The sequence below is a fragment of the Lucilia sericata genome, unplaced genomic scaffold (assembly GCF_015586225.1).
Source record: "Lucilia sericata isolate MDLA Ls3-8-SP2 unplaced genomic scaffold, ASM1558622v1 Contig000238F_arrow, whole genome shotgun sequence".
NCBI lineage: Eukaryota > Metazoa > Arthropoda > Insecta > Diptera > Calliphoridae > Lucilia > Lucilia sericata.
This window is the reverse complement of record NW_023994265.1, coordinates 254,773-266,047: the sequence shown is the minus strand read 5'-3', so window position 1 is coordinate 266,047 and position 11,275 is coordinate 254,773.

Genomic DNA, 11,275 nt, shown 5'->3' with positions numbered 1-11,275 from the left:
TATTTAAAGAGATTTAAAGGAGTCAGCAATATTTCCTTATTTATTAAAAGGATTTCAGTCCGTATTATTAATACATTTATCCATTCATACCAATAATTGCGCACATATACACAAATACCGTGGTGCACTGATTACAGCTACTGATGGTTATAAAGAAAACTGTCATTCTCATTTCCTACTTCTTTAATTGGAGTTGTATATGTATGTTATTATTTGTTTGAAACTATTCTCAAATTTAATCCCGTTTTAATGGGTTTTCAATTGAATAAGTTGTTTTACCGAAGTCTGACCGTTATTGTCTATGTAATTTGAAATGAAACGATTCCTAAAAAAAACTTAAGATTATATATATTCATGGTAAATTGTTAATTTTTTTTAAAATTCGGACAATGTGCTAATCCTATTGAAATTTGATGATATCAAATATCACCACTGAAGTTAGTGGTGCGTCTTATAAATATTATCCAAAATAATATAAATTTTCGCAATGATCAATCCTATGGACTTTAACGACCATATTGGACTTTTATATCCTCCACCACCATCAGTGGTGATAGAGGGTATATATAAGATAAGAGGGTATATGCAATATAATTTCATGAAAGTCATCATACATTCGTTTCTACACAAGATCTTGATTCCTGCTGAAAATTGCCAGAATCGGTCACAATTTCATATACCTCCCACACAAAAGTACATATTCCCGGAAAATGGATTTTTTGTTAATAACTTCCGTCAGAATGTCGATATATTCACAAAAAAATCAAATTAAAATCTTATGTCATTAGAATTCATTGAGAGAAAAAATTTTCTGGATCGGTCCATAATTGGTCATATGTCCCATACAAGGTCCCCTCCTGAAAATCACTTAAACGCACATTACTCATTACTAAATTAAGATATTCATATAAAGTTTGGTACAAGTATTTCTCACATATACAGAAATATTACTATGAAAGTTTTTCTCCGATCGGTCCATAATTGGTCATAGCTCCCATACAAGGTCGCCTTCCGCAAATCACTTAAACGCACATAACCCTTTACTAAATTAAGATATCCATAGGCACAAGTATTGCACATATATACAGAAATATTATTATGGAAGTTTTTTTCGGATCGGTCCATAATTGGTCATAGCTCCCATACAAGGTCCCCTCCTGAAAATCACTTAAACGCACATAACTCATTACAAATTACACTATAAAATTGTTTTGCGATAGCTCCATAATTGGTCATAGCTCTCATACTAGGTCCTCTCCACAAAATCACTTAAACGCACATAACTCATTACAAAATATTGATATCCAATTACACTACAAAATTATTTTGCGATAGCTCCATAATTGGTCATAGCTCTCATACTAGGTCCTCTCCACAAAATCACTTAAACGCACATAACTCATTACAAAATATTGATATCCAATTACACTATAAAATTGTTTTGCGATCGCTCCATAACTGGTCATAGCTCTCATACTAGGTCCCCTCCACAAAATCACTTAAATGTAGAATATTCATTGCCAAATGATGATATAGATACATAATTTTGAAATTTTGTCTTTATATACATAATTGGTCATAGCTCCCATACAAGGTCCTTTTACGAAAATCTCTTAAACGCACATTACTCATCCATTTCAAGATTTTTTCACGATCGGTTCATAACATGGGTACGGTCGGTCCCATGCAAGTGTCCCTTCTGAAAATCACTTGAACACACATTACTTATTACTAAATTACGATACAGATACAAAATTTGACTGAAATATAGCTTTTATGTACAGAAATTTAGCTTAAAGAATTTTTTACGATCGGTCTATAATTGGTCATATCTCCTATACTAGGTCCTGCCCCTAAAAGCAATTTAACCGTCTTTAACTAGTTGCATTATCAATTTGTGTAGAACAAAATTATATATATATGTATTTTTAAAATCCTTAAATCTTTCACACACATGCATAAATGCACATTATTAAATATCGTAAAAGCATATCTTAGGGAGCTATAAAAATATAAAAGAAAATGGGGTTTGTAATGTTCAATAAATCTTGGAATTGTAACAGATTTAAGCTGTTTAAATCTTGGTGTTTTTCTATTTAAGACATGAGAAAACTTATTTCTACAAATATTTGATCAATTAAAAAATTATTAATATAAAAGTAGCTAGTGGAGGGTATTTAAGATTCGGCTCAGCCGAATATAGCACTCTAACCATTACCCCATTACAAAAATAACACATAGATACACCAACAAAAAATGCAGGGTTTCTCATATACCATTCAATTTCGTTATAGTCCATAGAGTACGAATATTTTTTTAGTGTCCTTCACCCTATCACTTCGTTAACTTACTTCTTAAGAGCAAAATACGTGAAAAAGAAAAATTTCTGATCATTCTACCGCCACTATTGACTTTTGGAATATTTTTTGCTCATGATATACAAAGTAAATAATTTCCATTGTCCTGGTACCAATTAAATTAGGGATCTGTTTAATTCCTTAGAGTTGTGTCGTATGCATGAATAAGAGTTTGTTAATTTAAAATGTTTAACAGTATTTTTTACTGATTTCAAGAGCTTGCCTCGGAACTGCCAATTTATAACTAGTACCAAAGAACTAGTTTCATGAAAATTCTTTAGAAGTATTTTGGAACAACAGCAATGCTCTTAGAGAGTGGTCCATAAGTAATGGCGACATGACTGTTGTTTAGGAATCTGCACTCGTTCGATATATAATTTCTTTATTGTTGTATAATTTGATTAAATTTAAATTTTAGCGTTAGAGTACTACATACATATGTATGTACATAAAGTGTGCCTTTAATAGTACATGTACTGTACTTCAATGAACTGTAGTTGATACTAAAAATAAAAATTGAAACATTTGTTCAAATTTGATGATTTACGGTATCTTTGTATTGTAATATAATCCGACCTTATACATGTAATTCAATTTATTTTTGTATATTTATCTTTTTAGTTGCCCTTCTAGGGTCGAATTATAATCATACCAACAGAGAATTCTATTTCCTGAAGAACAATTATTTTTCTCATAAACTCAGTCACATACACTCTGTTTGATGTAAGTATATTTCTTGCAACATGACTTATTACTAACGTTCAATGTTCAACATGTAATTTAAAAAGGATATTTGAGTACCACAAACAATATTTAGTTCTTCCAACACTGCTTTTTCATTTTCATGTATCTTCATCCGAGGTATTATTGTATTTATAATAGATAATGCAGTTTTTTTCTGAGCTCATACATTAGCTTTATTAATTATGAAACTGAATATTAAATTGCAATTGAATATGATTGAATTATTTTTATTGGTTTTTTTTAATCCATTTCTTTATTTTCATTCTTTGTTCATCATACAAAATTCAATGTTTGACATTTATTTATACAGTATGATTTATTTAACTTAGTAAGAGTAAGAGTTCATTTCATTTAAAAGTACAGTTTCTCAAAATATTTGTTCTGGATCAATATTTGATAAAATGGACCACCGGATAATACTAAACAGAGTTAGCGTTATCCAATTTAAACAACAATTCGTATTAGCACATTTATGCACCTTATAAAGGTAAACATTATATTGTTTTTGTAAAATTTTTCAAAACTGAAAAAAAGTTCTTATAGTTACATAAATTTTATATGTTGTCAGAACCACAAAATTCTCGAGAAAACTTTTTAACCAATTTTAAGTTTTTCAATATTTTTGGAAATACAATTTTGAATACATTTCGATTTTGCTATAAATGGTGCAAAAATTAATAGATCATTTAAAAAAACTCGAAAAATTACAATTTTTCCATATAAACGCATTTAAACGTTAAAATACAAAATAATTTAACAATTAGAAGTTGATCCGAGGGAAGAGTGTATTTTCGACATTAATGAAAAGCTTATGAAATTACTTGTTTTACATATTTTGGAAGTCTTTATTAAATAACTAAAACAAGACCGGGGAGAAAATATAGCCACCATGAAATCATGTGTCATATATTTTAAGTGAATTTCTGAAAGTATATCGTGTCATTATGTGCAGTGTCAAAATGTCCATGGACGTTATGACGTACTAAATTGAGTGCTGGTAACCAGAGACGTTTCAAAAGTGTCACAATGACTATGAGCAATGTGGCATAAAGTCCATGGATTTCAAAGAGTATATCTATCAAAAAAGTCCTAATTTAGAGAATCCGGTATTAGAAATACCCCAGAATTTTAAAGCCCTGCGCCCGGTCTATCCATGGATATTATGACACGCCACCTTCAGAAAGTGGTATATGATTCGATAATTTTGTTATTTGTTACAATAAATAAATAGTAGTATGAATATCAGGGCACAAGTAGATGTTATCGTAAAACATTTTTTAATGATATATTGAGGTCAAATATGGACAAATCCCTAAAATTAAGTGGTGAGATTTTTGTTCCGATAATACTTGTTTATGTCGAATTTCAGTGCTATAGATTTGTTTAAGCCAGTTAAATGGGTTACAGTAATTTTCTGAAGAGGACCTTATATGGGGTCTTGGTAAAATCGTGGACCGATATTACCCATTTTCAACACCAAACAAACTGAATCAATTAGAAATATTTTTGCAAAATTTCAGCTCTAGGTCGTCCCGTTTTGACTCTGTCGTGTTTTCAACAGATGGTGGTTATAAAAACGGTATTTGATGTACTGATCAGGAAAAAATTAAAAACAAACGTTTTGAAACGGTCCTCAGTTGTCTTCCAGAGATTAAAAATCCGCATCTCAATACAAATTGTCCAGAAAGAGTTTCTCTATTTTGGGCTCAGTGCATTCAATGTTACTTTTAGTGTATTATGAGGACACATGAAGTTAAAAAGTCTTAAAGGACTAAATAAAACCACAAGTAAGAAGTCCACAAGTAATGCTATACAAATAAGTTTAATGGATCAAAGTTAGCGAATTTCTGAAATTCATTTCGATATAATTCTGTTTTAAACTGATCAGAATGTCCTCTTCAGAAAATTGATTTACAAATGACTCCCCCTATTGGTCGTAGTTCCTTTTATTAAATTTGAAAAATCACGAAATAGCCAGTAACTATAACTAAAACGAAAACCCCCAATATCCTCATCAACTCGAAATGTATATTTACGATTCTTCTCTTGGTCATAACAAGGAACCGTAAGTGTGACTCAGACGGGTTGTTGTTATTTTGATTCGGAATATGTTGTCAAAGCTTTGAGTCAATGAAATTAATATCAATGCTTCCCCGAACTTCTCATTCCCAACCAAAATCCTTCCTCATGAGTAATGACGATATAATTTTGAAAATATTTGTACTTTAGTTTTATATTGGTTTCCAAGACCATTGAACAAAAGTGAAAACAAACAATAAGATTTTAAAAATATTTTAATTAAGTCGCAAATTTTTGGAGCTATTAAAAATAATAGAGGGCTAATAGCTCATCCTTTTAATTTCATTTTCCTAATTCACATTTAACAAATGATAATAAACTGAATAAAAATCCAATAAAATAAAAATTTCCAAGCCTTTTTGCGAACTTCAATGGAATTTTGTTGTTGTTGTTGTTGTTTAATGATTTGGCGTATTGTATTGCAAGTGGAATGTGGTTTGGGTGTTGGTTGGGTTGTGGTATTTGTGTAGAAATTTTTTATTAATCATATTTATATTTAATCTCCAACAATTTGTCTGATTAATTATTTCAAGTTGAGTTTCATTATGTAAATTACAAGCAAACTTTTGTCTCATCATCCTAAATTTAAATTCCTACCAACACTTTTTGGTTGTGCTTCAATACAACTTAATGTTGTTATTGTTGCCGGTGGTTGCTGTTGCTTTTTTGTATAAAACTTTTCTCCCCGATAGACATCGTCAATTAATTGTGCCCTGTGGAAGAAAGAGCAAAAAAAAAGACTTTATTATTATTCTCTTTTACAATTTTATATAATTTTGTTTTTGGGCTTCTTTAAATTTAATGGAAGTTGCCTTTAAACTTTCCTTTTTTACAAGTGAACAAAAATTGACAAACAGAAACGTACAAAATGAACTAACAAATGGATGGATGAGTGAAATGAAATTTGATAAAATTTGCAAACAAAAAGAACTCTCTAACCATAAACCAAATGGAATGGCGGCAGGAAGTTGAAGAAGAGAATACAACTTCTGTGAGAAATGTAATGTGTAGTGGATGTGTATATACATATCTGTGGTGGCTGACTAGAAGATTGGAGTCCATACACCCAGAGAAAAATGTGACTACAGTAATAATTCAATAATACATAAATATTATACATACATATGTAATTACTTTATCAAACTTAAAATTTAACTATAATTTTGCTATTAAATTAGAATTGCAGGTAATCATGTCAAATCCCATTATTTTCTCACCGTGTATAACTGACAGATAGAAAACAAGCAAAAGTGACTACTTTACTGGTTCAGAGCAATTAATAATTATTCATATTTTTCAAACATTAAATTTAATTAAAAAATTATTTTACAACAAAAACATTGGTATGAAAAACCATAAGGACGCCGATGTATTTTGTTAAACATTGAATCAGCCCACTACTCGTTCAGTGAACTGGAGCAATTAATACAGTGAAGAAGTTTGTGTTACACTGACTGAATGTCTAACGGATTGGGTGGTTGATGGCTTATGACAAAATATGCAACATTGAAAAGGCATTGTGCCACCGTTTGTTCACCACTTTTTGTCCTAAAAAAATTAAAAACAAATTTAGATGTTTGTTCTTGTAATTGAAAAAAAAAAAAATATATTACAAGTATCCGCTAGAAAAATTAAAATCGCCAAAGAAGTATAATTTTTATTGACGGTTCAATTGTTGTAACAAGACTTTGCTTCGAGAAGAATCTTTGTCGATGGACATCATTGGAAGGTTTTACATAGACAAATACTTATGAATTGTACTCTTCAATGTGTTTGATGTTAACTTAAAATCTTTACATAAACATTAAATTTTTTCAAGCTTCTGTTAGTTGGCGAAAATCAGTGGACGATTACAAATATTTAGTGCTGCCAATATACCTTAAATACTAAAGTGGTGTTGGGTATTATGATTACAGGCTTATTGGTCTAAAGGTTATTTTAAGGTTCTAGTTTATCCAGTCTCCATTCCTTACAAATGTACCCTGATTTCAGCCTACAACTTAGTAATTATTCTAATAAGAAATGATATGAAGATTATAAAGAAATACACCTAGGCCAATATCGGGCCTGATGTGCTCCAGAGTTTCATTGTGCTCTCCACATGCTCTACATTTTTCGGAATCCGCACATCCAATTTTGTATAGCTGTGCGCATAATCCTGTGTGTATACACAGAATACGTACCATCATACGTACAACATCAGACTTGCTCATTTGGAGCAGTTTTCTCATCATGCTCTCATTAGGGTCACCCCATAGGATCCTTGTTTTTCTACGCACCATTTCATTAATCCAAGAGGTCTTATGGGTTTCTCTCACCCATATTTTTTATTCAGACAACGTTCCTTAGAATGGTTTTGCGAGCTGCCTTCCCTTTAAAGATAATATATTCGTTTTTTGTTGTCGAATACTACCGAAAGCCAGAGGTACGGTTTTCATCAGGTTAAACCTTTATTACAATCAAACTTTATCATCTGATAAATATGTTAACCCATGTTGGCATCATATTTATTCTAATCTAATTTATGCATTCAGTTATTGCTTGGACTTCTGCCAGGAAGGTAGTATTGTGATTAGTTAAATGGTAGTATATTTCAGTTTCTGGGTTTTCAATATAGAACCCCAGAGCCGCTTTGTCCCCCAATTTAGAGCTATCAGTGTAGCAAAGGATTCCTAAGGGTATTTGCTGTAATAATCCGCTTGACAATGACATTTTATCTGGTATCAGTATTTCAAAGTTACCGACATATTTTGCGTATGGTATGCGATCGAGCACGTTCCTTTCCATGAAAAAAAAATTGTTCACTGAGTATATTATTTTTCAGTGTTCAGAAACTCGGTTTCCTGGACGTAATTCCTAAGAATTTTCCAATCAATGTTAGTCAGGAATGTTATTTCCGGAATAACATCACTTCCAAGATACTTGGATCTAACTTCGACGAATGCTTGACAGTGGCAAAGAAAGTGCTCCACAAAGTGTCTTTCCACATGCTCTACATTCGTCCGAATCCGCACGGCCAATTTTGTATGATGTGCTCGTAATACTGTGTGTCCACTTAAAATACGTACCATCATACTAACTTCAGACTAGCTCATTTTGAAGAGATTTCACGTCTTCTTCTCATCAGGGTCACCCCATAGGATCTTTGTGGTTCTACCCACCATTTCATTATTATGGGCCTTATGGGATTCTCTCACCCATATTTTTAATTCAGCTTTTGTTGCGTCGAATGGTTTTGCGTTTGTCAAGTTAACTACCTCGAGCTCCCTTCCCTTTAAAGCTATTACATTCGCCCTTTCGTTGCCGATTACTCCCGCGTGTCCTGGTGCCCATATGATGTAGTCCTTACCTCTGGGAGAGTATTCAGTTAAAGCTTTCTGACAATCCAATACGGTCTTAGATTTAATTCTATCACCTGATATCGCCCTAATTGCCTTCTGGCTGTCGGAAAATGTATTAAGGGCCATGGGCGCCATATTTATTCTAATCCAATTTACACATTCCGTTATTGCTCGGACTTCTGCCTGGAAACTTGTGTTATGATTAGGTAAACGGTGGTATATTTCTGTTCAATATATAACCCCAGGCCCTAGACTTTATCCTCCAATTTTGAGCCCTCCGTATAACACCGGATTTCAACTGGTATTTGCTCTTATGTTCCGCTTGACCAAGACATTCTATCTGGGATCAGTGTTTCAAAGTTTCCGACATATTCTGTGCCAGGTACGCGATCAGGCACGTCCGATGATTGTGTATAACCTTCCAATGTGTCCAGTATACATTGATGACGTGTCCTATAACCGCTTTTGGTCAGTTCGCCTAAAGTAAAGAGACGTTCGGCTGTAAGCGCCGCCTCATATCTTTAATATGTTTCAATGAGTGGAATATCTAGCAACGCTTCCAGAGCTTTGGTTGAAGTAGTACACATGGCACCTCTTATACCCAAGCAGCATGTACGCTGAATTCCCTGTAATAGTTTGATATTACACTTTTTGTCCAAAGCAGTTCACCAGATTATTGAAGCATAAGCTAATTAGTCTAATTACACTTTTATAATACAAATTTATTATAGTAGGACTAAGACCCGATTTCATGCCTATAGTTCTTCTATAAATCGCCCAGCACCGATGTGCGTTGTTTATCCTATCCTCTATGTGGTGTCTCCATTTTAATTTCCGGTCGAGAATTACTCCTAAGTACTTAACTTTGTCTGTCTTCTTGCCAGGAAGCAAGGTTCAGTATAAGTAGAAATTTTTGACTTTCTTGTGAAGAGACAGATTTCTGTCTTCGCCGGGTTAACATTGAGGACTCTCGGTTATGCCCAGCTCAAGGCCGTATTCAGAGCCTCCTGAGCTCTTCTACACAAGTAATTTGGATCCTTTCCCTTTAAAAGTATTACGACATCGTCTGCATATCAGACAGGTCCAAGTCCTTTATCAGTTAGGGCTTCCTAAGGCTATTAGTCGTAGTAACCCAGAGTAAAGTTGACAAAATGCCACCCTGTGGTATACCGCGAAATACCTTTTTCCTGCTAGTTATATCGTACATCTCACAGCTTATCCTCCTGCTCCTTAGCATCTAGTGGATCCAGTTACGAGCCACCAGGTCAACTTAAAACTGGTCTAGGAATTGGATAAGAGTATCAATGCATACCGCCAGTGTATACAGTTTGCTATCAAAGGATTCACCTATGTAGTGAACAACTTCGTTTAAAGCGGTTTCTACCGACCGTCCCTTTACATAAGCATGCTGCTTAAATTTTAGGTCTTTGTCGGGTATACTGCTTTTATCCATATTATCGACTATCCGTTCCAAGGTTTTAAGTAGGAAGGACATAAGGCTTATCGGTCGATAAGACTTAGGTGTCGCATAGCTAGGTTTCCCTGGTTTAGGTATAAATATTACCCTTGAATCCTGCCATTTAATGGGGATATACACTATCGGACAAAATAAAGTGCAAAAGTGCTCATGCTACATTATTTCATCGAAAAATCTGTTAAATGATTATTGAATATGGATTTTTTTAAAATTCATTTAGGTTATATACAATGCTACAAAAACAACAATAAAACAAATTTATTCCACCTAAAATTTTTCTGTATAACATTTAAAATTAAAGTAAATTCACTTTATTGTCGGACAAAATAAAGTGTAAATTTTATATATATCATTATTTTAATTTTATGTATATCAAAATTTTTTTATCTATTTTAGTTCTGATTTGAATATCTGGATCTACTCAAGCCAGTTTGGTAATTTTTTTACCATTATTATTCGCAATCGCTTTCACTTTCCCTTGCTTTCCCCCATACTATTATTTTCAAAAGAAATCCGTTTTTGTTCTCTATTTCAGCGGAATTTTTTGATCAATTGTGGTCAAATATTAATCTATTAGATTTAGGGCGATGCTCTGAGCAGGTCATTCAAATTGTTCAGTGTTTTTTTTTTCTTACAATAATGTTTTTAACCTTAGTCGTGTGTGTGAAGTCATGAATCGGTTGAGGCATTAAGTCTCCCAAACCCATTTTTATGGCATTTATTTCAAAATTTTTATTAAATACGCTCGTGAATTGCTCATTTGTTATTGCTTACTCCATTTTCACTAAGATTCGCGCTCTTAAAGTTGAATAATGTAACAATACCGATAGCCCTCCACCATAATGTCTAAAACCTGGGGTATTGTTTTTAAAATTTTGTATATTGAAGGGCTTAACTCACATTCATTGTCGACATTTTAAAATTTTCGGTAGAAATTGGGACTCATCTGACTAACTACGTAAATTTGAGTTAAGTTCTGGATAGGAATTTTTTATCTTCGATACGTCATTTACGCTGTCTACCTGTTCACAGAAAAGTTTCCAGGAGTTTCGTTTGGCCTTACGAAATATTTTCTAATATTCACCAAGTTTACTACGATACTCATCCCAGTATACTGCGGTCTTTTTACGCCGTGCCCAGTTAAATAGTTTGCGAAGAGTCTTACCAAGGTTCCGGATATCCCTTTCTACTTTGGCGTCTATGTCATCTTTATTTCGACATTGAAAAGTTTCCTGACATAAACTGTTCTTTAGCAAGGAGACTTTATCGGCATTGGT